This window comes from Capsicum annuum, chromosome 10 (genome assembly GCF_002878395.1).
Source record: "Capsicum annuum cultivar UCD-10X-F1 chromosome 10, UCD10Xv1.1, whole genome shotgun sequence".
NCBI lineage: Eukaryota > Viridiplantae > Streptophyta > Magnoliopsida > Solanales > Solanaceae > Capsicum > Capsicum annuum.
The window spans coordinates 123,434,604-123,456,415 of record NC_061120.1 but is presented as its reverse complement, the minus strand read 5'-3'; positions in this window follow the sequence as shown (position 1 = coordinate 123,456,415).

The following is a 21,812-nucleotide window of genomic DNA, read 5'->3' as shown; positions in this document are numbered from 1 at the left end:
AGTACCCATTAATAAAATTGAACAAGGTTGTGTGAAATGGTTCATCGACAATAAGTTTTGATCTTGCCTCCTTGTTTGAGATCTCAGGACCCTGTTCAGTATTATTTTTTTCTTCATATTTGGGCTTTACTGAACACATATACATAACTAATGTCTAGTAATATGCCCTTGGACCGAGAATGACGGGGATCATGGTATGGTATACTTTAACTCTATTTTTCAGATGTTGATGATGTATGTTTTCTTATTATAAGAATTGTTCCATACATGTGGAGCTTTACTAGAAAATACAAACTTCCTATTTCATATGTAATGTTTTCCTGTTATAACAAATAATATTCAACTATAAAATGCTTATAAATAACTAAAAATATGTGCCTTACCCATATGTTTTAGAGTTGGAAGGTGATTTATGTATGATTAAGAAATGGAGAAAAATGGTCATTTGTTCCTACACATTGCAAAACATCCACATATCTATGGAATGTGCTCTTATGCATACTTGGGGTAAACTGGAGAATACCTAGGATAACTTTTGAAGTGCTGACTCACTAGCAAGAGATAGGGAGGAGAGGGTTCAAGGAAGATTGGTGAAAATGTACTTCAACTTGTATTTGGCGGACACTATGGAGGGAGAGGAATGATAGATCATTTGAAGGAAATTATAGCAACATCCAGAAGATCAAGAGCAAAAGATACCATTCTAAAAAAAATAAAGGTTCAATGATTTCATGTTTGAATACTTTTATTGCTTCAAATATGACCACCAAATCTCTTCCCATGTAAATATGTGTAACCAACTATCATAGTATTTTTTGGATTTCCAGTTAATATGATTCTCTGTATCAATTTGTATCTCGTACTGTTATATTCTATTTCTTAGGTATATTTTGGTGCTATCCATATGAGCTACAAAAAATACTGTCATTCTCAAGGCTAAAAAAACATATGAGGCATGTGCTAGGATTTATACATGTACAAATGTGTAATTAAATTGCACCTTAATATGTGAGAAAGAGCCACAAAAATTATATGACTACAAAATAGATTCCATTTTAAAGTCGGACAATTCATTCATCAGTTGTTTTAAGTAGAACAACATAACATTACTTTGAATACTCATGGGCACATTTAGCACTAACTATGTCTAGGCAAACACACTGCCTCAAATACTTATGGGAGGATTTAGCATAATGAGCCAAGAAAATAAAGAAGTATTTCCTATGCATGGGCAACATATCTAGTCTATAGATAAGGTGGAGTTGTCTATATAATAGAGCTATTGAAGGAGTCCTACTCTCTAGCTTAAGCTGCACAATAGGTGGCCAAAAAATTTAAAGTACCTTTAATTATTTGTGTGATGTGGCCAAAGAAAGAAACGGTGAAAGTAAAAGAAGCTAGTGAGGCCGTATTGACACCCTGAAGATGTATGAACCACAATCAATTGGCGTTCTCACACTAAAATAGAAGAAGGAGACCAAGACCTGCTCCCGCACCATACCTACATAGTTTAAAAAAGCTAACGCTCTGCCCACCCCACCCACCTCACTTAAAGACTGCCCCTACCCCTGCATAATAGTAAACCCACCTCACTCCGCACCCACTACACCCATTGCCATTACTAGTAGTATGTAAATAACTTACTAACCTTACTTCTACTTTGTGAAGGAAGAGAGATAATAATTTACCATCCATAAATTAATATATTTCATAGTAAATGACCTAGTTATATAAATTTTAAAAAATGACAGATTATGAATATATAGAGAATAACAAGAATAAGAGTAGCTCAAACAATCAAACAATAAAATAAATTTAGAACAATTTTCAAACTAAAGGAGCAACTAGAGAAAGCATACCTCATTGCGTTCGAGATAGATGAACCCAACAAAAAGGAAACAATAATAGAGAACCATCAATTGCTAAAGCCGCGTACAATTAGGATCCCTACAATTGCGCATATACAATTGACGCTTGGGTGATGAACCCAAGAAAAAGGACACAACAATGGAGATCCCACAATTGCTACTTCAATTCCTAATGTTGTATAAAATTAGGATCCCTACAATTGCACGTATACAATTTATGCTAGAGAGATGAGTCCAAGAAAAAGGACACAACAATGGAGAACCCACAATTGCTAAAGTTGCATACAATTATTGGCAAACACTACAAAAAGGGGGTATTTGTGGAGGTTTAATTGTGGGGGTTGCTACAACCTTCACAAATTATTTTAAATGTTAGGGGTTACATCTACTCTCAATAATTTTTATTAAATTGTGGAGGTTGAAACCTCCCCTATTTTTGAAAAAATAAATATTTTGCTTCTGTTTTTAAAAAAATTTCTCTCACCTAATTTTTTAAAATAAAATTTTAAAATGTTTTTCATTTTTCTCTCATTTTAAAAATGATTGTCACATAAAAGCTCTTTATCATTAACCTATAAGACTTAAATTTAAATTTAAGCATATAAGTAAAGTTAAAACTTAAATTTAAGCATATAAAACTCAAAAGGTTTAAAATGAATTTATTTAATCAAAAGTTCCAACATATTCACCTCTTATTTTCGAATGTTCACTCTCTTTCTTTCTCTAAGCTCACCCACTTTTTCACTGAGCTAATATTCACTAAATTCTATCTAAGATGTCGTGTTAATCTTTTCATAATTTTAGTCTTTTTACTAAAGATAAACCAAATTCTCACTAAAGATTTCATAATTTTTGCTAATTTTGAGTTTTTGTTGATTTCACAAAGGTCATTTTCTTCCCTATTCTTAGTTTTTCATTATTATCAGTGTTTTTCCTTCATTAATTTTAGATATTTTAATTTCATTGTATGTATTTAGCTGAGATTAGTTCTTTTTTTAGTATACTTTGCTTCAATTTTTGCATGTGCATGCTTTCTGTTGTTTTTGTAGATTATAAAATTGGATCCTGCTTATGCTGATTTCATGTTTTTCTCTTCAAAGTCTTATAGTGATTTCATAGTTTTTTCCAATTTTGAGTTTTCGTCAATTTCACAAAGGTCTTCTTCTTCTAGATTCTTAGTTTTTTCATCTTGCATGTGCGATTTTCATTCTTATTTGTGTTTTTCTTCATTGATTCTAGGTATTTTGATTTCATTATATGTATTTAACTGAGATTAGTTCTTTTTTCTTGATATACTTTGCTTCAATTTCTGTTGTGTGCGTTTTTTCATCTTTCATGTGCATTTTTTTGCTATGTTTGTGGATTGTAAAATTGGAGTTTATTTTTATTGATTCACGTTCTAATTTGGTGAGTCAAAACTAGAAATCGCTGCCTCCTATTACGGAGCCAAGCTATATGTTTATTTTTTTTATTTTTGTTGTCTTTGCATGTATATGATAATTGTGTGAGGAATTTTCTAATTATTTTTTAAGTATATCTATGATGAGGCAACTGTTTCATCAATTGATCACATATCATGGACAATAGGATATTCTCTTTATATAAATGCAACATCAAGATCAAAGTTGGATCGCAACTGGATGTTACAATTGTAGTATGTGTTAGGATGCTTGGTTTTAGTTTTAGTTTAGCTTTGCACATTTGTAAACATCTGTAATTCGATTAACATCAACAATGCCGTTGTGTTTTGGATGCAACATGTAAGATTTGGTTGGTTTCTGATAAATGCATTTCTTTATCTTAATATATAAAGATAAAACAAACTATCTTAATTATTTCTGTTTGTTTCTTTCATAAAAATATATGAGGCTTCTTCTCAATACTTGGTTTAAAATATGAAATTAAACATATGAACAAATCTAAAAGGGTTCACCATTTACTATATGTACATAAAAAGTAATTTTAATCATTTATAAACAATGTGATTTTCCACTAAAGGCCTAGGCCTTAACTGGCTCATCCCCCTGACATCTTTTATATTGCTATAGTTTTGTTTTATTTAAACAAAATCTGGAAGGGGTGTTTTTTTATGCTGTAGAGTGAGGGTTAGATCCTCTTTAACTGACCTATGATTCTAACTTTTGTTTGAGTACATGAACTGATTTATTCAAGTAGAAAATACCGTGCCTAACTTAAATTGTTAGACAATTAACTCATTTATATGCAGATAGAAAAAGATAGTTATTTCATATGTACCCAAAAAAATTTGTATCTCATACTCCCACCATCCCATCATTAGTTGTTCGTGTTTTACTTTGTACACCCTTTAACAAGCAATAAATAAAAGGGCTATATATGGGAAAATAAATAGTATTTTATAACAAGGGTAAAATAAATAGAAATTGTAAATTATCTCTTATTTTTTCAAACTAAAAAATAAAGTTGGACAAACTATTTTTAGTTTACTAGACAAGAAAAGATGGACACAAGGAGTATAAGTTTTAGCGTTCTAGGTAGCTGCGTTTAACATATTTTTAAATCATATGTTTCTTTTTGTTTTCTTTTTTATTTATTCTTTTAAATTTGTGTTGGGCTTCTTCAAAATTGAAAGACAGTTACCTCATATTTTAGTTTCAAAGTTTTGTTATTGCTACTAGTGAATCTTGTGTTCTATTTAGATACAAATATAGAAAGCTTCTGAAATATTTTCAAGTGTGCCAACTGTGAGGAGTTGGGTTTATGTATCATTGTTTTTGTAAAGACTATATATTTACTGAGCCCAACCTTATTTACTTTCTTTGTGTAATGAGTTGGGGGTCTATCGAAAATAGCCTCTCTACTTCTTCAGAGGTACTGGTATGGATTGCGTGCATTTTACCCTTCCTAGAACCCACTTGGTGGGAATTGAGTGGATATGTTGTTGTTGTTGATGTTATATTCTTTCGGGGAGTGAATCATAGAAAATTATACAACAAGTATGATAAGGTAGGCATAACATTTCATGGAAAATATTTATGAGTTATAATTCTATGTACTTACCGAAGTTCTTGTTTTATCTTTTGTGATCAATCAACTTGCTCAATTTAAGTTCAAAACTATATAATATTCACACTGTTACTGAAATATTTTGAATTCTGCCTTTCTCCCAATTTTTCTTAAAGGTTTTTATAACCTAGTTCGTATCTTACCTAAGCTTGTTGGTCTTTGTTGCTTAGGAGAGCTATGTTTTAGTTTTAATCCGACTTGAAGTACTCAGTTTATGCATCATATACTAGAAGTATTTTTATCAGAGCTTTCCTTTTCTTCATATTCAATAGTTTCAACATCTGATTAATATAAGTCTTGTTTTCTCTATATCTGAATCTATCAATAATGTGATGGAGCAATGTTATAGTTATATACTTTCTCCCCGTCTTCAAGGTTCTCAATCTGAACTAAAACTCTATTTGTGGATATCAAGTTTGTATCCTTCAAGGTGTTTATATGCTTGTTAAGATCCGTGTGTCTAGACTAATTCCTTTAAAAAATTAGCATGTAAATATGGGTCTGAACTATCCAGCTCCACTAATTTTTTGTTTTTGCATTCATTTTAATATGTTTTTTACTATTTATAGTACTTGCGAATACACTGGTATGTTGTTGTTGTTGCCATTTTTACCATGTATAAGGTGAAATAGAATGAGGTCACTCATAGAATAAAGCTCATTGTATCTATGGTTATGTTGTTACCCTGGCTGCCTATTTTAAACTCTGTCACACCAGATTAGGGGCTTTCCTGCTGTACTTTTTATAAAGGAGATTAGTAAGAAACAACTTAAGTGCAAACTAGATGAATCTACTAAGTTGTTAGAACATAATATTGTAATATCCTGTATTTCTCTAGCATAATTTAAGTCTCAATACATGAGTATTCATATATAAAATTTTTAAAATACCCATTATTTTTTTAGTTTAGAGACTGCCATTGTGTAGAAAATTCAATTAACTTTCCAACGATATAAAATTCGCCCAAATCCGATAACGGGTAAGAAGTTATGGCGATTTTAAGTTTCAGTCATTAAACACCGTCATTTTTGTCACTAGCACATCGCAGAACCAGTCTAAATGATAATTATCAATTTTCAGTAAGGGACCGCAATATTGGCATATTGCGCCAAGGACCCAGTTCACATTTGGCAATTTCCAGTGAACCTCCGCGATAATGGCTCGTCGCGTAGGTGGTCAAAATGGCATTTCAAAGGCTTACCATGATTTCACCGCGTCGCGCCAATCTTCCAGGTCCCAGTCGTTAATTTCTAGTGAGGCTCCGCGATCCTGGCGCCTTGCACCAGGGCCTCAAATCGGGACTTTTAGTTTTCCAGTTCCGCATTTTTAATTTTCAAAGGGTTGTTTGGTTATTTTCCTAAGTCCTAAACTCATCCAACACACAAAATTAAAGCCCAGTAGGGCATTATATGCCAATTATTCTCAAATTACTCAAAAAGGGATCCATTCTCTTCAAGAACACAAAAACCCTAGCTCTCAAATTCAAGGCCAAATCTCAAGAAATACCCATCAATCTTCCCAAATTCATTAACCCAGGTATGTTAGATGTTCATCCATGGATTCCTTTCACCCAAGGAGTCCAAGTATCTGATTTAAAATGCAAAATTATTATCTTTTTAAGTTATTTTTATTTTCAAATTATGATTAAACCATGAATTTTCATGAATCTTGTTCTATACCATGTTTTAGCAAAATTGATATCTATTACCACACTCCATATGTTTAACTATTATTGTCCATTGATTTAATTCATAATCTGTGATAATGGTGTTTAATTCATGTCCATTGATTTATTACTACAAGGTTTGGTCTAATTCTCATTCTTAATGTACACCATGCATATCAAGTGTTTGATAAAATGCTTACAAGAATGAATATTTAATACAAGCCTTCATTCTATGTCCTCCAAGCTTTAGTATCATTTTACTATTATTGCTTTTGAGTACTGGGGGTATTAAATACCTAAAAATCATAGCTTTTTACTTAGTCTCATCTCAGTATCTTTAGAATAACTTCAGAGTACATCATGAGCATTACAAATCAGTCAGTTAAACTCAGAAATAGCAGTAACTCAGTCTCATTCAGTTGGGAGTAGGATTTAGCCCTGGGTTAGCGTAGGGATGGTGGCTTCCCCGTTAGATAGGCAGAGTCACTAGTAGCAGTCCCTAAACTCCATAACTACGCAACCAGTATAGGATATGAGTAGTCACCTATCAGTTTAGCCTTGATTATCTTTTAGGGGTCACCCGTCAGATTAGGCTTGACACCCTTTGTCCTTTGGGACAATACAGTATACTAGACTAGTGGATCCACATAGCCAGAGTTAGTACCCATGGCACTTTATTAACACCCATCCAACTGGGAATACAGATTGAACCCCGATTAGCTCAGATGGGGCATGTCGGTTAAATAATAGCTTCGACAGTCTCAGTTATAGTCTTAGTCTAGTAATCAATTCAGATATTTAGTCTTAGTGTTGTTTGACCAAAGCATAAAAATATTAGTTATCTCAGTATTTTAGTTAACAAATTTTATTTAGTTTATGTTATATGCTTGGTCGTGCATCCTTAGTATCTACAGATTTCACGTACCTTCAGTAATTACAAACTTTCATACATTCTATTTAGTACTCCATGTTTTATATGTATTTTCAGATAATTATTATTCCTATTCATGAAACTATGCATATCAACCTACCTCACTTAGCATACTAGTACATTCAAAGTACTGATCGCATACCTTTTTTTGTGCTATGATGTATTATATCATAGGTTCTAATGCCCAATTCCTGAATCGCGCTTAGACTTATCAGACTCTCAGCAGTAGCAGTGTTATATGCTTGGTAATACATCCTCAGTATCTACAGATTTCACATACCTTCAGTATTTATAAACTTTCATACATTATATTTAGTACACCATGTTTTACATGTATTTTCAGATAATTATTATTCCTGTTCATAAAATTATGCATATCAACCTACCTTATTTAGCATACTAGTACATTCAAAGTACTGATCGCATACCTTTTTTGTGCTATGATATACTATATCATAGGTTCTGATGCCCAATTCCCGGATCGCGCTTAGACTTCTCAGACTCTTAGTAGTAGCAGTGGTGAGTCCTCATATTTCAAGGATGGATTATTTTATTTCATGGATTTTAGTCTAGTAGTTAGTTGGAGTTAGTTGGGGCCTGTCCCATCAACTCACATTTATTCAGTTTAGAGGCTTTCAAGCACTACAGTCAGTTATTCAGTATTCAAACTTTATTTGACATGTCTGCTAGTTATTTAGTTTATCTCAGATTTTAGTATTTATTTAGACTCAGATATTTATTTCTTCAGATTCATAATTTAGTATTTGTTTTAGTTATTAAAACCTTATGGTATATCAGTTATTCTTCCACATTTATGGTTATGTTATTCAATGCTCACAGCAGGTACCAGCTCATAGGTTAGCTTGTGGTCCCTCCGGGATGTAAGCACCATGTGATGCCCAGGGTGTACTCTCAGGGTGTTACAAACTTGGTATCAAAGCTTAAGGTTTTAAAGAATCCTAGAAAGTCTGAAATCCATGTCAAGTAGAGTCTTGTACATGGGTGTGTAGCGCGCCACACTTATGAGCAGGAGGATACAAGGCATTTAGAAAAAGTCTCTTCTTTCTGTATTTATGTCATATTCGATCATGAGCTCAAGTTAAAATCTATGTATAATCCATTTCTTCCTTCTATTTATAAAACATGCCTCCAAAAAAGAATAACAGAAGAAGAGCAGGAAACCAGCCAGCACCTCTGCCCATTCAGGCAGATCCTTTGGATGAGCATGTCTCTCACGTAAAATTTAGGGATGCATTTACCACTCTTGCAAACACCATAGCTGCATAGAATGAATGGCCAACTGCTTTTCAAGCAAACCCAGTAGCCATTACTGCTTTAACTAGAATTTAGGACTTCACCCAAATAAATCCTCCTTCCTTCACGGGATCCAAGTCTGAAGAGGATCTATAGGAATTCTTAAATATAGTTCAAAAGGTAACAGATATTATCGGGGTAATATCTAGTGAGAGTGCTAAGTTGACTTCATATCAGTTGATGGATATAGTCCTTATGTGGTTTAAGCAGTAGAAGGTAGATAGGGGTGTTGATGCAGAACCAATAAAATAGGAAGAGTTTGCTACAGCTTTCTTAGATAGATTCTTCCCATTGGAGTTAAGGTAGACCAATGTGTTAGAATTTATTAACTTAAGGTAGGGTGACATAAGCGTGAGTATTCCCTCAAGTTTACTCATTTACTAGATATGCTCCCCATGTAGTAGTGGATAACATATCCAAGATTAGTAAGTTTGTGTCTGGCATATCTAAAAGTATGGTCAAGGAGTGCAGGATAATATTGATTAAGGAGATGGACTTGTCTAGGTTGATGGTCCATGCTTAAAAAATTGATGAAAAGAAGATTAAGGAGAGGGAGAAAGAAAACAAGAGAGTTAGGATGGGTAGTTTTAATTTCTGCTAGCCAAGGTCAGAAGGTGGTAATCATCCTCAGTTTTATCAGAGGTCTTTAGCCCCAAAACCCTCTTCAGCCAGTTCCCTAGTACCCAAATTCAGAAATGATAATTAGGATAGGGCAGCAGGCTCTAAGTCCTAAGGTTGTGTTAACAGTGCCCGTACGAATCCTCTATGTCAAAAATATGGCAGACACCATCAGGGTGAGTGTAGAGAGGGCAGTGATGTGTGCTTCAGATGTGGAAAGTCAGACCATTGGATTCAAGAGTTTTGGGTAGTTTCTCAGAAATGTAAGGAGTTGTGTCAACAGGGCCAGTCCAATCTATCATCATTTCCATCCGGTCACCCGACTCGGCATGGTGCTACTTTTAGTGCTACCAGTGGTTAGTGTCAGAATAGATTATATGCTCTTTAGTCTCATCAAGATCAGAAAAATTCTCCTGATATGGTTACTGGTGCGTTACAGGTCTTTCACTTACATGTTTATGATTTACTAAGCCTTGGAGCTTCTCTTTCTTTTGTAACTCCATGTATAGCCATCAATTTAAGAGTCAATCCTGAAAATTTAGCAGAGCCCTTTTCAGTGTCTACCCAAGTGGGTGTTTCAATTATAGCCAAGTAGGTATACAGAAACTGTTCGATCATAATATCTTATAAAGTTACCTCAGTTGATCTCGTGGAGTTAGAGATGATGGTTTTTGATGTTATTCTCGGCGTGGATTGACTCCACTCATGCTATGCGTCAGTTAATTATAGAAACAAAATAGTTTATTTTAGTTCCCAAATGAACTAGTTCTTAAATAGAGGTGTAGTACTACAGCGCTTAAGGGTCAGTTGATTTCATACCTTACAGTCTATCATCTTGTGCGAGTAAAAGTCTATAGCTTAGAAACTCCAACTCTTGAGTCAGTTTTAGTATTCAGGGAATTTCCAGATGTGTTCCTTGAAGAACTTCCAAGAGTTCCTCCCGAAAGGAAAATTGACTTTGGAATAGACCTTATTCCAGATACTCATCTTATATCTATTCTGTCATATAGAATGTCTCCAGCTGAAATCAAAGATTAAAAGAATAGTTAAAGGATCTCCAGATGTGGAGCGCACCAGTTCTATTCTTGCATAAGAAAGACGGTTCTCTCAGAATGTGCATAGACTACCCTTAGTTAAAAAAAGTAACAGTCAAGAATAAGTATCCACTTCCTAAAATTGATTGCTTATTTGACCAACTTCAGAGTGCCAACTAATTTTCAAAGATAGACCTCAGATCAGTCTATCATCACCTCAGATTCAGAGAATGTGATATTCCAAAAACAACTTTCCAAACTCGGTATGGTCACTTTGAATTTCTAGTAATGTCCTTTGGTCTTAAAAATGCCCTAATAACTTTCATATACTTGATGAACCGAGTATTCAAGCAGTACTTGGACATGTTCATTATAGTCTTTATCGATAGCATTCTTGTCTTTACTCATATCGAGAATGATCACGCAGAACACCTCAGAATCATACTTCAGACTCTCAGAACCTATCAGTTGTTTGCCAAATTTAGTAAGTGTGAATTCTGGCTAATATCAGTAGCTTTTCTTGGCCATATTATTTCCGGTGAGGGAATTATAGTTGATCCTCAAAAGATCAAAGTGGTGAGAAACTGGTCCAGACCTATTTCTCCTTCAAACATCAGGAGTTTCTTGGGTTTGGCTGGCTATTACCATCAGTTTTTTGAAGGGTTTTCATCTGTTGCATTCCCCATGTCCAGATTGACTGAGAAAAAATTTAAGTTTCAGTTGTCAGATTCCTATGAAAAGAGTTTTCAAGAGTTGAAGACTCGACTCATCTCAGCCCTAGTTCTTACCTTGCCGGATGGTTCAAATGTGTTTGTTGTGTACTGTGATGCATCCATAGTAGGTTTGGATTGCATCCTCATGCAGATAGGTAAGGTCATAGCTTATGCCTCTAGACAACTTAAAACCCATGATAAGAATTACCCCACTTATGATCTTGAGCTAGTAGCTGTAGTGTTTTTCTTAAAGATTTGGTGGCGCTACTTGTATGGGGTGTATGTTGATGTGTTCACAGATCACAAGAGCTTGTCGTATGTGTTCTCTCAAAAAGAATTGAATTTCCATTAGAGGGGGTGGTTAGAGTTATTGAAAGATTATGAAATAAGAACTCAAAGATTCAACAGAAGAGCATATGTCGAGACACATACTAGTTTTGGAGAAAAAGAAAAATTGTTTATTTTTTTTAATCTTAGTATTTTTTTAAAAGTGTAAGCTTTCTTCTGGGTGTGGATTTTGATATGAGTTCCTTCTGATTTTCTTTAATGGTTGAGGCTAATTCTTACTGATGGTTTTTTACTTGATCATTTGTTAAGTGTAGATATGGCAAAGACCAAGCATTGTAAAAACCTGCAAAAATCAGTTCAAACACAGCCAACACTGCCAGTTCAACCCAATGCACAACCAACTACATCACAATCCATTTCGTCAATTCAGGTAATAAATAATTGGCTTCCTCAGTCCAGTCCACATCATATTAGACTTCATCAAATCAAACTGCATCACAATCAATAGGTAATAAATTAGTGAAACAATAGGTAAACTTCTTCTTTTTTTTCTTCTTCTTCTTCTTCTTCTTCTTCTTCTTCTTGTTGGTGGAAGGGCTAGAAATTAGTGAAAATGTTGTCATTAAGTTTGTCGGAGCTTTATACATTGAACGCAATGAATGCCATATTTAGTAGCACATACTAAATTTTGATTCAGTATAGTGTACTGAATACTAGTAGGATTTTTCCCCTTGCATATGTATGACAACATCTAGTATCATCCAGTGTTTGAATGAAATGCAGGAAATTATCCTATTCACTTCACTTGCAGGACTAATATGATTCATATTGTCCTCGTGTGATTATATTGATCCTATTCACTTCATTTGAAAGACTAATATGGTTCATATGATTTATATTATCCTGGTTCGATTATACTGATTATATTACTATTTTGTTTGTTATTTCCATATATATCACCTCAAAAGTTTGCGTAAGATATACGGCTATACTGTTAATATTAGATTATACAAGAAGGATCTATTTAATATATTCTATTTTAAAGGGAATACACATTTTTTCTTTTCAACCATCTGCCATCCTAATTGTGAAAATGAATGTAACAATCCGAGACTACCCCCTAGTCGTCACACGGTGCTTAGGACCACATGTGATCCCAAGATAACTCTTTTACTAGCATAAATCATAAGAAACTAAATAAAATATAAAAATCTAATTGAAATAAGCATAAGATCAATCTTTTCTGAATCTTATCAATACAAAGCTATATAAAGATGATTACAACTGTGCTTATACAAAAAAAATTGGAATCAAATAAATTAGTTCTACTGACAATCTCTGAAGCCTTTACTATACTAACTATAGGTAGCTGGGATGCGACTCTAACTACCACAAATCAATACATATGAGTAAGAAAATAAAGTATATAAATAACATCTAACTGAAGTCCCCAAAGTAGGAGGACTCATCATCTACTGTCTGGAATCTGCAACTGTCTGAATGTGATATATTGACTATAATTGAACTGGTACCTACATTATTAAACAATGTAGGACATAGACATATATGTGGATAAGTACTTTTAGAATGTACTGAGCATGTGGGGTGAATGCATAAGTAATACAATAATGCAATAATTCAAATAAACTTTAAAAACTGTATGCTAATTTTAGTGACTCACCTTGGTTTGAATAATCAAAACTGACCAACCATAAGGCATGAGTATAAAGTATAAAAGAAATTCTTATGAGCAACCATACTTAGTTCTAATACAACTGTACTCTGATTCTGTTCTTCAAATTATGCAGGCAAGTAAAAGGGGCTCACCTTTATCAGTTTTAAAACTCAAAGCTAAAATCTGATAACTAAAGTCTTAGGTAACACAATATCTGAGTATATTTGTGAGCCTTTACCCTTAGTTTTCTCAAAAATATTCTGACACTTTGTTTTACGATTTAGGGAATTTGGGAGGTTCTTCCAACTGACATACACTATGTGATCTATCATGATGTCCAACTTCATGTTCCCTAAGGGGAAAACCTCACATTGGGAAATAATGTCATTCTCTTTCTAAGGAGTATAACCTTATCTTAAGTGATCACTGACTTAACCCACTATGGGCACTTAATCTTTGTCCTATGAGACCTTAGAAATATACCCAACTCGGTGCTAAATATTACTCTCATTTTTTCTCTCAGAACTTGAGGAAATCTACCTTAAAATAGCTCAAGGGTTTATAATGAAAACCAATTGTGATTCTCTTTCTTTAAATCTCAAGTTGCATAAGAAATGTGGATTCCTTATCTTAGCTTAGGATTAAAAGATAAATTTCTTTCTTAAATCTTAGAAAACAACTTATAAAAGAGGCTTAAAAATCATAATCTTCTTGAAATATAAACTCTTAAACATTGGGCTTAAAATCCATACTTTAAATTCATGTCAAATCAAAATAATTCTTCATGCTCAAGAATTTTCTTGAAATACTTCAATAATTTTAGTCAAGATAATAAAATCAAAATCACAATATGAATCTTATGGATCAAAACATGAGCATGCATAATCTTGATGCACTTAAAGCCTTTAAATCTCATGCCTTTTTTCATATAACTTGCAACATAATATCATTCTTAAATCTCAATTGAAAATCTTTACATCAAAACATGAATAGATGAGAACAAGCATTTACTTTAACACTTAAATCACTTTATAAATCCATAAACTCAAAACAAGATAGGTGAGGTATGTACCCTAATTGCAATTTACGTTACTTCAACTTTAAAACTAGTTTTGGATACAAGGATGAAATGAGTATCCTTGTTCATAACCCCACATACCTTATTTGGTTAATTAAATGTAGAAGCTTGAACTTTTAATTCCAAATGATGTTTTTGAAGCTTCTTCTTGAATTTCTTGTACTCGAAAACTTGAATTCTTGGTTATCTTGAAAAAGGAACGGTAAAAGCTTGTATTTCTTGAAGTTAAAAATGAAGCTCTAGGGTTTTCGAAATTTGTTGAGGAATGAGTGTAATATGCTTATAATAGGGTTAAATCTTCTGTTTTCACGATTTAGGGGTGTGGAAAAAAACTAAACTACGCCTGCAAATTAAAATTCATAACTGGGATGTTGTTTAAGGCTTCACCGTGATGTAGTGGTTCCCTTATCTCTAAACTTACCGCGATGCGGTGCAATCATGGTGAGTCACTGGAAAATGACAATTGTTGTTTTGCATTCTCCCACGATGCTCCAATGTAGCCATTGCTATAGGCACCACGATGTGGTGGAATCTTCGTGGGATATTCTTTTGGTAAATCCAATGGGGTCCAATACTCATCCAAAAGATTATAAACTAACCCGAGACATGCTACTTATGCCCCTGATCATAAATTATCTCAAAAACTGTAATACCTCATATTTTCCTTACAAAATTTAAGTCCCAATACATAAGTATTCATAAATAAAATTTTTGAAACACTCATTATTTTCTAGTTTAAATCCTTCCATTGCGTAGGAAATTGAATTAGCTTTCCAATGATATAAAATTCGGCTAAATCCGATAACTGGGTAAAAAGTTGTAGTGATTCAAAGTTTAGCTATTAAATATCGTCATTTTAACCCTTAGTGCATCGTGTAGGTATCCCAAATGACAATTGTCAATTTTCAGTGTGACTCCACAATCATGGTGCATCCCAAAGTAAGTCAATTTCTCGTTTTTAATTTCCAGTGGGCCTCCGTGATATTGTCACATCATGGAGATAGAAAAAATGGCATCCAAAGGCTTACCGCGATAATGGCGCATTGCGCCGACCACCTAGCTCCCAGTTGTCAGTTTCCAGTGTCACGGTGCAATATCGCCGCATTGATCTAGGGGCCTATTTTGGAAAGTTTTGACAAAAAATTTATATTTTGTTCAGGGATAAAATAGTCCTTTCCCCATTATTTTAGTCCACCCAGGTGTCATATTTAAGCCCTAAAAATGTTTTTAAAATCATTCTTTAATAAATTTCCACCAAATCAAAAGGCATTGTCTCCAAATCCAGAACCCTAGCTATCAAATTCGAGGTCAATCCTCAAGAATTCACCAAGAGCTTCAAGAAATCCATCAATTAAGGTATGTTAGATGTTCATCCATGGATCCCTTTCGTCCATGGAGTACAAGCAACCATTTTTAAATTATAAATTGTGATCTTTTCAAGTTATTATGTTTTAAATTATAATTTCACCCATTCATCTCCATGAACTATGATTTTATACCATGTAACCATGAAATTATTGTTATTATTCAATCCTCCATGTTATAATATTGTTATTTATTGAATAAGACGATGATTTAACTCTATTATGTTGGATTCATGTTACTTCTATATATTTTAGGATATTCCTATGGTAGTTTTGAACCATGAACTACAAGTGTTTGATAAAATGCCTACAAGAGTGATTTATTAAATAAATACCTCCATGTTTTGTTCTCTAAGCTTTAGTGTCTTTTTCAGAATTGTTGTTTTGAGTCCTGGGGGTATTGAATACCCAAAAACCATAGTTGTTTATTTAGTCTAGTCATAGTACATTAAAGAATAGTCTTCAGATTATATTATAAGCATTATTAGAATAGTCAAATATCAGTCATTAAACTCAGAAAGTCTAGTATCTCAATGTCTTTTGATTAGGAGTAGGATTTAGCACCGAGCGAGTGCAGGGATGGCGGCTTCACCATTAGATAGGTAGAGTTATTAGTATCAGTCCCTATACTCTAGAACTATGTACGCAGCATAGGATATGAGTATTCACCTATCAGATTAGGCTTGACAATCTCACAAGGGTTACCCGTCAGTTCAGTCTTGACACCCTTAGTCCTTTGGACATTGTATCAGTTTAGTGGATCCATATATCCATTCTTAGTACCCATTTATAGGTTGGAAACTAATTTTCTCAAATTTGGGAATGTAGGTTAGATAATACCTCCCACAGTCTTAGATATATTCTCAGTTACAGTCTCAGTTCAGTTATATAGTCTTAGAGTTATTTGGCCAAAGCATACAGATATCAATATTTTGTCAGTATTTCAGTTCATAGATTTTACTCAATCTATGTTATATTCTTGGTCATGCATCCCCAGAGTCTATAGACTTTTACATATCTTTAGTATTTACAGACTGTCATACATACTCGATATTTACAAATTTCTCGATATTTTTAGTACCTATAGATTTCATGTTCTCCACTCAGTGCTCAATGTTTTACATGTATAATCAGCTAGTTATTATTATTCCTATTCATAAAACGATGCATATCAGTCTACATCATTTAGAATACCAGTACATTCAAAGTACTAATCGCATACCTTTCATTTGTGCTATGATATATCATATCATAGGTGTTGACGCTCAGTTCTAGAATCACACTTAGTCCCTCAGATCATCAGCAGTACATTAAAAGTGGTGAGTCATCATCATCCAAAGATAGATTATATTACTTCATATCTTTATCTTAGTAGTAAGTAGATTTAGTTGGGGGCCTATCCCATCAACTCACAGTATCCAATTTATAGGCTTTTCAGATACTACAGTTAGATATTCAGATTATTTAGATTTTAGTATTATGATAGATTCATAATTTAGTAGTCGTTTTATTATTTAAACCTTATGGAATTTCAATTTTTTTGCCGCATTCATGATCATATTATTCAGTTCTCACCGCAGGTCCAGCTTATGGGTTAGCTTGTGGTCCCTCAGGACCGTAAGTACCGTGTAATGGCTAAGGGGTAATATCAAAGCCTATGGTTTTAAAGTGTCCTAGGAAGTTTGAAAGTCACGTCGAGTAGAGTATTATGTATGGGTGTGTAGTGCGCCACATTTATGGATGAGAGGCTATAAGGCGTTTAGGAAAAAGTTTTCCTTCTTTCAGTATTCATGTCATGTGATTGAGTATGATCTCAAGTTAAACTCTCTGTCTAATCTATTTCCTCCTTCTGTTTACAGAGCATGCCTCCTAAGAAGAATGAAAGAAGAACAGGAACTTAGCCAGCCCCTCAGCCCATCCAGGCAGATCTTTTGGATGAGTATGTCTCTCACACAAAATTCAGAGCTGCATTTACTACTCTAGAAAACTCCATAGCAGCACAGAATGAATGACCAGCTACTATTTCAGCTAGCCCAATGGCCAATACTAATGCAACCAAAATTTGAGATTTCACCCAGATAAATCCTACTTCTCTTACGGGATCCAAGTCTGAAGAAGATCCATAGGAATTCTTAGATATGGTTCAGAAGGTAACAGATGCTATGGGGGTGAAGTCTAGTCAGAGTGAGGAGTTGGCTGTATATTAATTATAGGATTTAGCCCATACTTAGTTTAAGTAGTGAAAAGTTGATAGGGTGTAGATACAGGGCCTGCAGAATGGGAAGAGTTTGCCATAATTTTCTTTGATAGATTTTTCCCATTGGAGTTAAAAGAGGCCAAAGTGTTAGAGTTCATTAATTTTAGGCAAGGAAGCATGAGTGTGAGGGAGTATTCCCTCAAGTTTACTTGGTTAGCTAGGTATGCTCCTCATGTGGTAGCTGATAATAGGTCTAAGATTTGTAAGTTTATGTCTAGCGTATCTAAGAGTGTGGTCAAGAAATGCAGGACCACAATGCTTATTAGTGAGATATACTTGTCTAGGATAATGGTCCATGCTCAACAAATTGAGGAGTAGAATATTAGAGATAGGGAGAGAGAAAACAAGAGAGCTAGGATGGGCAGTTTTAATTTCAGTCAGCTAAAGCCAGAAGGTGAAAACCGTCCTCAGTTTCATCAGAGGTCTTTATCCCCAACACCATCTTCAGCCAGTTGTCCAGTACCCAAATTTAGAAATGATAATAAGGATAGGGCACTAGGATCTATGTCCCAGGTCAGTTTTAGCGGTGCTCGTACCAATCTTTTATGTTAGAAGTGTGGCAGACACTATCAGGGTGAGTGTAGATTGGATAGTTATGTTTGCTTTATGTGTGGGAACCAAGGTCATCGGATTTGGGAGTGTCGAGTTGTTTCTCAGAAGGGTAGGGATGTGTGCCAACAGGGCCAGTCCCATCAGTCATCAGTTCCATCTTGTCGCACAACTCAGTAGGTTGCTGCTTCAGTGCTACCGGTGGTTAGCGTCTGAACAGATTATATGCTCTTCATTCTCACCAAGATTAGGAAAATTCTCCTGACGTAGTTACTGGTATGTTGCAGGACTTTAACTTATATGTTTATGCTTTATTAGACCTGGAGCTTCTATTGTTTTTGTAACTCCATCTATAGCCATCAATTTTGGAGTCAGTCTTGAAATACTAGCACAACCCTTTTTAGTGTCTACCTCAGTAGGTATTTTTATTGTATCCAAACAGGTATACAGGAACTGTCCGGTCATAATATCTCAGAAAGTTACCTCAGTTGATCTAGTGGAGTTAGAGATAGCGTATTTTGATGTTATTCTTGGCATAGATTGGCTCCACTCATGCTATGCCTCAGTTGACAGTTGAAATAGAATAGTTCATTTCCAATTCTCAAATAAACCAGTCTTTGAATGGAAGGGTAGTACTATAACTCTTAGGGGTCAGTTAATCTCGTACCTTAGAGCCAGAAAGATGATATCGAAGGGGTGTATTTACCATATTATTACAGTCAAAGAATCTAACTCAGAAACTTCAACTCTTGAATCAGTTCCAGTAGTAAATAAATTCTCAGACGTATTTCCTGAAGATCTTCTTAGAGTTCCTCTCGAAAGGGAAATCGACTTTGGAATAGACCTTCTCCCAGATACTCAGCCTATATTTATTTCACCATATAGAATGGCTCCAGCTGAACTCAAAGAACTAAAAGAATAGTTGAAAGATCTCTTCGATAAGGGATTCATCAAACTCAGCGTCTCCACATGGGGTGCACCTGTTCTATTCTTGCGTAAGAAAGATGGTTATCTTAGAATAGGCATAGACTACCATTAGTTGAAGAAAATCATAGTCAAGAATAAATATCTATTTCCTAGAATTGATGACTTGTTTGATAAACTTTAGGGTGCGATCTACTTTTCCAAGATAGACCTCAGATCAGGCTATCATCAACTTAGGGTCAGGGAATATGACATTTCAAAAGTAGCTTTGCAAACTTGGTATGGTCACTTCAAAGTTCTAGTCATATCCTTTGGTCGTACAAATACCCCAGTAGACTTTATGGAATTGATGAATTGAGTGTTCAAGAAGTACTTGGACATGTTCATCATAGTTTTCATTGATGATATTCTTGTTTACTCCCGTAGTGAAAATGAGCATGCATACCACCTCTGAGTAGTGCTTCAGACTCTTAGAGCTCACCAGTTGTTTTCTAAATTTAGTAAGTGTGAATTCTAGCTAAAATCATTAGCTCTCCTTGGCCATATTATTTTTGGTGATGGAATTAGAATCGATCCTCTAAAGACCAAGGTAGTGAGAAACTAGGCAAGACCCGTCTCTCTATCAGATATCAGGAGTTTCTTGAGTTTAGTAGGCTATTACCATCAGATTGTTAATGGGTTTTCTCTTATTGTATCCCCCATGTACAGATTAACTCAGAAGAAAGTTATGTTGTAGTGGTTATATTCTTGCAAGAAGAGTTTTCAGAAGTTGAAGACTCGACTAACCTCAGCCACATTCTTGACTCTACCAGATAATTCAGATGGTTTTGTTGTGTACTGTGATGTATCTAGAGTAGGTTTGGGTTGTGTCCTCATGTAGAGAGGTAAGGTCGTAGCCTATTCCTCCAGATAACTTAAACCCCATAAGAAGAATTACCCTACTCATGATCTTGAGTTAGCACCTATAGTGTTTGCCTTAAAAATTTGGAGGCATTACTTGTATGGGGTGTATATAGATGTGTTCACAGAGCACAAAATCCTTCAGTATGTGTGCTCTCAAAAAAATTTGAATTTGTGTCATAGAAGGTGGTTAGAGTTATTGAAGAATTATGATATAAGTGTTCTGTATCATCCGGGCAAGACCAATGTAGTGGCTAATGCTCTTAGTAGATTGTCTATGGGCAGTGTTGCTCATATTGAGGATGGTAAGAAGAAGTTATCTTAAGAAGTTCATCAACTTGCCCGAATAGGTGTCCTTTTAGTCGACTCAGCAGAGGGTAGTGGGTAGGTGCAGAGTAGCACTGAATTATCTCTAGTTTTCGAGGTGAAGGAAAAGTAGGATAGAGATCCCAGTGTATTAAGTTAAAAGAATTAGTCAGAGATTAGAAAGTGGAGGTTTTCTCCTAAGGGGGAGATGGTATTTTGTGTTGTCAGGGTAAATTATGTGTTCCTGGTGTAGATGATTTGAGGCAACAAATTCTTAAAGAAGCACATGGTACGCATTACTCTATTCATTTCGAGGCTAATAAGATGTACCACGATTTGTGGAAGATCTATTGATGGAGTAGGATGAAGAGATATATTGTAGAGTTTGTAACTAAGTGCTCTACATGCTAGTAAGTTATAATTGAGCACCAGAAGCCCAGTGGGTCCATGCAGGAGTTTAATATTCTGATGTGGAAATGGGAGCAAGTGAACATGGACTTTATGATAGGTTTTCCTCGTACCCATTATCAGCATGATTCTATTTAGTTTATCATAGATAGGATGACCAAATCAGCTCATTTCTTGCCAGTCCATACCTCTTATTTAGCTGAGGACTGTGCCAAACTCTATCTTACAGAGTTGGTTCGGTTGCATGGTTTTCCCATATCTATCATCTCAGAAAGAGGTACCCAATTTACCTCTTATTTTTTGAAAGCATTCCAAAAGGGACTTGGTACCCAAGTCCATCTCAGTGCATCCTTCCACCCTCAGACTGGCAGTCAAGCAGAAAGGTCCATTCAAACTCTAGAAGATATTTTGAAAGAATACGTAGTTTATTTTAAAGGTAGTTGGGATGACCACTTGCCTTTGATTGAATTCACATACAATAATAGCTATCATTCTAGTATCTGTATGGCTCCATTTGAGGCTCTCTATAGTAGGAGATGTAGATCTCTAATTGTTTGGTTTGAAATAGGTTAGGCCACAGTAGTAGGGCCTAACTTGGTGTTGGATTCATTAGAGAAGGTTTAGTTGATCAGAGAAAGGCTTAGGGCTGCCCAGAGTCGACAAAAATTGAATACAAACATGAGGAGAAAGGATCTCGATTTTGAGGTTGGTGGTTTCGTGTACCTAAAAATCTCTCCCATGAAAGGAGTAAAAAGATTTAGAAAGAAAGGGTAACGCACTCCCTGATATGCTGGTCCCTTACAAATTCTTAGTCGTTTTAGTAAGGTAGCTTACGAGCTTGAGGTTCCTTCAGATTTAGCCTCCGTACACCCAG